A 6,765-nucleotide genomic window follows, 5' to 3' on the forward strand; every position below is an offset into this window, starting at 1 on the left:
TTACTTAAAGCATGTCCATGGTACAAGTTTGTTTTGTTTGTTTGTGTTTGAAGTGTGCCTGTATTGTTGGTGAATTTGGTTCTAAGAATATGAGAGACAAAAAGTTGTCATGAGCTTTGCAATCAGCGTAATTTGTCACCATAATTTTACACGTGACATTCAGCTCCTAAACTTTTCAGTTGCAACAGTGTGTTGAAGAGTGACCAAGAGCCTGATCATTGCAGATGCCTTGCAGTTGGAAGGTGTTGTGACGTAACAAGCTAGCTACGCCACAGTGAAGTAGCCGAAAGGGCACGCGTCAACTCACGCCGTCTTGCGTTAAGTCTGAAACAGGATACTCTATGAATGCTATAAAGAAAAGAACGGAGCTTCTCATATACTTAACTTTAATTTCTTGTTGTACATTGCTCTTGATAATACAAGTGAGACTCTCTCCAGATATGGTTAATGGCGCCTTGCTAGGTCGTAGCCATGGACTTAGCTGAAGGCTATTCTAACTGTCGCTCGGCAATTGAGAGAAAGGCTTCGTACGTGTAGTCGCTAGCAATGTCGTCCGTACAACTGGGGCGAGTGCTCGTACGTCTCTCTAGACCTGCCGTGTGGTGGCGCATGGTCTGCGATCACACAGTGGCGACACGCGGGTCCGACATGTACTAATGGACCGCGGCCGATTTAAAGCTACCACCTAGCAAGTGTGGTGTCTAGTGGTGACACCACAGAAGGTATCAGCTGGCTTTCTACAGCAACTGTACTCGGAAAACTGCTTTAGAACCGAGATGAAGGTCACCTGCTTCTGCAAGTGCACCTTGCTGTGCTACAGTCATTTCAAAGAAATGACTAATGGTTCTGAGATGATCAGAAGAAACTGGATTATTATATAAACTACCTATAATTTTTATAGGCCTTTGAAATCTCGACAAATAGCGAAGGAGGCTGGTTAATGTCATTGGAGTTAAGTGACAAGCATGACAGAACTAGTTAACCACAGAGTGACTCTTGGTAACTACTACTGAAGAGTCTATGGTTCTTATATGCTTGAAATAGTGTGATAACCTATATATCATAAAGATCATGTTACTATGCCTGTTCAATTAAGAATGTGACTATAGACACTTCGGATTGCTTACGCTATCTGCTTCCTGCCTTTCTTATGGATGATACTACAAAAGGTGTTGCAAAATGTGGTAAACGCAAAAAGGCTTAAAAATTAAGCTCTCCACAACTGGCAGTGGTGTAATGAACATCAGGTGTATTTCGTTTCTTGATAAGTAACACATAATGGCGCTGCCCGTAAGGACTGCGTGTGCCCTGAAGGACATTCTTAAATGTTCTTACACATGTGCCCATCTGTTCAACAAACCCACTGTAAGTTACAGGTGTCTTTATTCTTTGAATTGTTTATTTCTCACCCAGCATTATCCAATGCTATATAGCATTTGACTTCGATTACAGCCATCATCATCCAGAACTGAACATACTAGTTTTTCTTTGTTTAAAGACAGTTATTGCTATTTAAAAGAAACTGTGTAATTATTCCCCGAGTTCATTACATACTCCACAGATCATTTGCAGTGTTTCTATCGAAATGTAAATCTTGGGTTACAGGCTAGTTACGCATGATTTGTTTTTGTGGATTGTTACAGGCTGCCCATCTTGAGACTTACGATGTTGATTGTCACATGACTACCAGCAATTATAGCAGTGCCTCACTCAGAATGCCATGTGTCTGTGGCACCCATGAGCTCCATTGTGTTTAGGACATTAAAGGCAGGGATGGTGTTTTTGTAAGAAGGTTACAGAGGAACATTATTTGAAAAGTGAAATAAAATCAAAAAATTCTCAAGAACATATGGTTGTACAATACTCATTACAGTGCTGTGAAGTTGATGCAGCTGGCAACATTGCTTGGGAAATTGTTACTGGAATTTGAAAGGAGGTATAGAGATTGAAATATGTATGGACTTCATTGCAACTGATATCAGACTTCCTAGCATACAGCTTGACAGAAAATGAAACACGGGTTTTTGGCACTGTTTAAAGATATTGTGTGTGTGTGTGTGTGTGTGTGTGTGTGTGTGTGTGTTTTTTTGTGGGGGGGAATGTAGTGACAGCTTGTATTATGTGAACAACGCAAAATTATCAATGTTCTCTCTCCCCTCATTTCTCTTAGAAATGTCAAGGGCAATAATACCCATCATAATAAATCATCCATATCTTGCATTGTGATTTTTAGCTATTCCACAAATTATACGCAGTGCTCTAAAGAAAAGAATGAGCAGAAAATCAAATTCCCACAGCATCACATAATCATTGCAATTTTCACAAAGTCTCTCTGTCTCAATGATGGAGAGTAAAATCACTCATTTTCAAAGCCTAGCCTGTGGTGATGGATTTTTCTGAACATGCTGCATGTAAGTTTGTTATCATTAAAGAAAGGTGAAACCGTATTAAATTTACACCAAGAAACAGTACCATGACATCTACACGGAATTTATAAGAATCTACATCACAATAACAGGACAGGCTATTGTTAACAAAATGTGGATATGGATTAAAAAGATATTTCTTGGCATTTATACACTGGTGTGCAAAACTTAAGGATGAAAGTAACTTAGATATGATATGTCACTGCAAAAATAACATACCTCAATGATACTTCGACCATACATAGGAAGAATAACTAAAGTGTGGTACAGAAGGTAAGTGAAAGAAATAAGACACACAGAAATGACACTTTTGTTCAAAGACAATAATTACACTCTAATCACCCCAATTTATGATGGTCCTGTGGACATTACGAAAGGAGGGATATGATTCTCAACAGGGCGTGTGATCACCGGGGATGGCAATGCCTGATGTGCAGTGTTCCCCCATGCTGACTACAAGCTTGGTAAGGATTTTTTGTGGAGTGGCATTCCATTTCTTCCCCAGACTGCTGACAACTACAGGGTGGTCGTTGGTGCGTATGGATGTGCCGCAATATATATCCCCAACAAATCTCACTCATGTTGAATGGGACTTATGCTGGGGGGAATGGGTGAGCCAGTCCATTTGCCGAGTATCCTCTTGTTCCAAGAGTTGCTTCACGTGCGATGTTCATAGTCAGCAACATTATCCACAAAAAAAAGTCTGGTCAAATGCACCCTTGGAAAGACGCACATGGGGAACTAGTACATTGTCACAATGTTGACAAGTGAGAGTACAGAGTTCAAAGATTTGGAGGTCAGTCTATCCATGCAACATTATGCCTCTCCACAACAACACCATAAGCACTAAAACAATCAGGTTCAATAATGTTCCTAGATTCATATCATGTTCCCACCTCTCACCATGTGGCGGGGGGGGGGGGGGGGGGGGGGGGGGGGGGGGGGAGTGCACCCAGCACTTTCTAACATGATCATTTTGGTGGTCCAGGTGTGGGAAGTTGTTGCAAGGGCTCATTGACCTCCAAATATTTGAACATGGTACACTTACCAAACATTTTTATTGTGACACCGTACTCCTTTCCTATGCACCTCTTTTCTGGGGTGCATTCAGCCCTGACTTCATTTTTATGGTTGACTCTGTGCAACCACATCGAATAGCGCAGGTGGAGGAGACCTTGGAATGAGAGGATTTACAGTGACTGCACTGCACGTTTCCCCAACTTTATTGAGCACATGTGGGATGTGTCAAAGATATGTTACAGCATGTCCACATCCACTGACGACAGGATGGAGGACGTTGCAGAACATGTCCATCTATGGTGATCACATATCCTATTAAGATCCATGTCCTGCCTTTTGTAGTTCGGTCTGTTTCATGTGAAATCGCCCAGGTGTTTGTGAAAATTTGTTGTAAGAAAGTACAAAATTAAATATGGTTAAAATAATTTTTCAACTTTTTTTGATGGCGGATAGTTGAGCCAATTTGAAATGTGGGTCATTTTCACAAAGTGGCATAGAGTAACAAGATGGCTTTTAATTTGTAACCGCTGTAACTTTTTAATTTATTAATCAGTATTATTTAATTTGGTTTCATGGTAAAGATAAAAAAGAATCAACTACAGTATATATAAAAAGGGGTAATCATGCATAGAAATTTTTACAAATTTGTAATGAAATTTCACCATCATAATTTTTGCTTCACATAATACCCATTAACATACTTTCAATATTAAAAAGAAACTGGAGGGTGTTTTTTTTTCTTTTTTGCTAGATCTTGTACTATTTCAATAAAGCTGTAATGATTCTTGCTTCAAATGGCTAAACAACAATGAAAAAAATCAGTCACTAACTCTTTCTTGTCTCCCCTTGCAGACTTTTTATAATACATCCTTGGCTAATTAGACTATTAGTGTCAGTACAAACTTCAATCATCCAGTTCTTTTCTGCAAAACACACACACACGCAATTCAGAAATCATCATGAAAAAACAAATGTTTTATAGGTTTTGTGTTAGTGAGGTGTGCCAAAAACTATTAATAGTAGGAAAGAGATTGATTTAATAAACACAACAAGTCTGAATCGAGCTAGTACTCAATTAATGAAGATAAGAAGTAGCTTAAAAAATATTGACACTGTAACACTTGTAGACACAGAAATTGCTGCGACCCTTTTAAAAAGTATGGTGAAAAAGACTGGTAAATGTTTGAAAGTTGTTTCTTTAACCTAAACCACAGCAAGGAAGCATAAATGTATTGCACTTATCCCAGGTATTAAGTTTTGTGTAATATGCTGTAAGTCAGTTTTACCTCCTACATTATATAGCTTTCAGCAGTGGATGAATGTGAAGTTCTACAACTCTGCAAAACACATTTAAATGCCTGGCAGAAGGTTCATTGAAGCACCTTCACAAAAATTCTCTATTATTCCAATCTTGAAGAGTGCGGAAAAAACAAACACCTGTATCTTTCTGTGTGAGCTCTAATTTCCCTTATTTTATTGTAATGATTGTTTCTTTCTATGTAGGTTGGTCTCAACAAAAAATTTTGTATTCAGAGGAGAAAGTTGGCGATTTAAATTTTGTGAGAAGATTCCGTTGCAAAGAAAAATGCTTTTGTTTTGATGATGCCCACCCCAATTCCTGTATCGTGTCAATGACACTCTCTCCCCTATTTCTTGATAGTACGAAACATGCTGCTCTTCTCTGAACTTTCTCGAAGTACTCTGTTAACCCTTCTCGGTAAGGATCCCATACCCTGCAGCAGTACTCCAAAATGGGTCAGACAAGTGTTGTGTAGGCAGTCTCTCTAGTAGATCAGTTGCATCTTCCAAGTGTTCTGCCAATAAAATGCAGTCTTAGGTCTGCCTTCCTCACATTTTCTGTGTTCTTTCCAATTTAAATTGTTCATAATTGTAATTCCTAGATATTTGTTTGAATTTACGACTTTTAGATTTGACTGATTTATTGTGTAACCAAAGTTTAATGGATTCCTTTTAGCACTCATGTGGATGACCTCACACTTTTCATCATTTAGGGACAACTGCCAATTTTCACAACTTACAGGTATCTTTTCTAAATCATTTTGCAATTTGTTTTGAACTTCTGATGACTTTACTATATGATAAATGACATCACCTGCAAATGACCTAAGATCACTACTCAGATTGCCTCCTAAATCGTTTATATAGATAAGGAACAGCAGAGGCCCTATAACACTGCCTTGGAGAACACCAGAAACTTGGAAATTTGTAGTAAGCTTCTATGGGACCAAACTGCTGAGGTCATCAGTCCCTAGACTTACACACTAATTTATCTAACTTTAAACTAACTTACGCTAAGGATGACACACATCCATGCCCAAGGGAGGATTCCAACCTCCGACAGGGAGGGAACCACACGAAACATGACAAGGCGCCTCAGACCGCAAGGCTACCCCGTACGGCTAAGAGAACATCAGAAATCACTTCTGTTTTATTTGACTTTCCATCAATTACTGCAAACTGTGACCCCTCTGACAGGAAATCAAGTTGGGGCAAACTGCCAACACCCCCCCCCCCTCTCCCACTCATAGGGAAATGAAACAATATAGTGTAGTCAGGTGTCTTTCTTTCGAGAAAATGATTTACAAGTCTGTATTATGCAGGTTCTTAACAGGGCCAGAACTGGAACTTTTTTAATACTACTTACAAGTCACCGCCCGTCTTCCAAAATATTAAAAATACTTCATACCTCACAGTTTGTGTCTGACCCCACCACCATCCAGAATACATTTGACCCAGGTCTCATTGCTTATCATAAAAAATTTCAGCTACCTGTATCCGAAGTGCTACATGTTACAGTGGAAAATGTCTTAAGTACATGACAGTGCTGAGTGCACAGAGTGTTAATAGTTTAATGCAAAAAATTCAGAGAAATTTAGCATAATTTGAGTTTGTTGTGGTCTTCAGTCCTGAGACTGGTTTGATACAGCTCTCCATGCTACTCTATCCTGTGCAAGCTTCATCATCTCCCAGCACCTACTGCAACCTACATCCTTCTGAATCTGCTTAGTGTATTCATCTCTTGGTCTCCCCCTACGATTTTTACCCTCCAATACTAAATTGGTGATCCCTTGATGCCTCAGAACATGTCCTACCAACCGATCCCTTCTTCTGGTCAAGTTGTGCCACAAACTCCTCTTCTCCCCAATCTTATTCAGTACCTCCTCATTAGTTATGTGATCTACCCATCTAATCTTCAGCATTCTTCTGTAGCACCACATTTCGAAAGCTTCTATTCTCTTCTTGTCCAAACTATTTACCGTCCACGTTTCACTTCCATACATGGCTACACTCCATACAA

The sequence above is a fragment of the Schistocerca nitens genome, chromosome 2 (assembly GCF_023898315.1).
Source record: "Schistocerca nitens isolate TAMUIC-IGC-003100 chromosome 2, iqSchNite1.1, whole genome shotgun sequence".
Lineage (NCBI taxonomy): Eukaryota > Metazoa > Arthropoda > Insecta > Orthoptera > Acrididae > Schistocerca > Schistocerca nitens.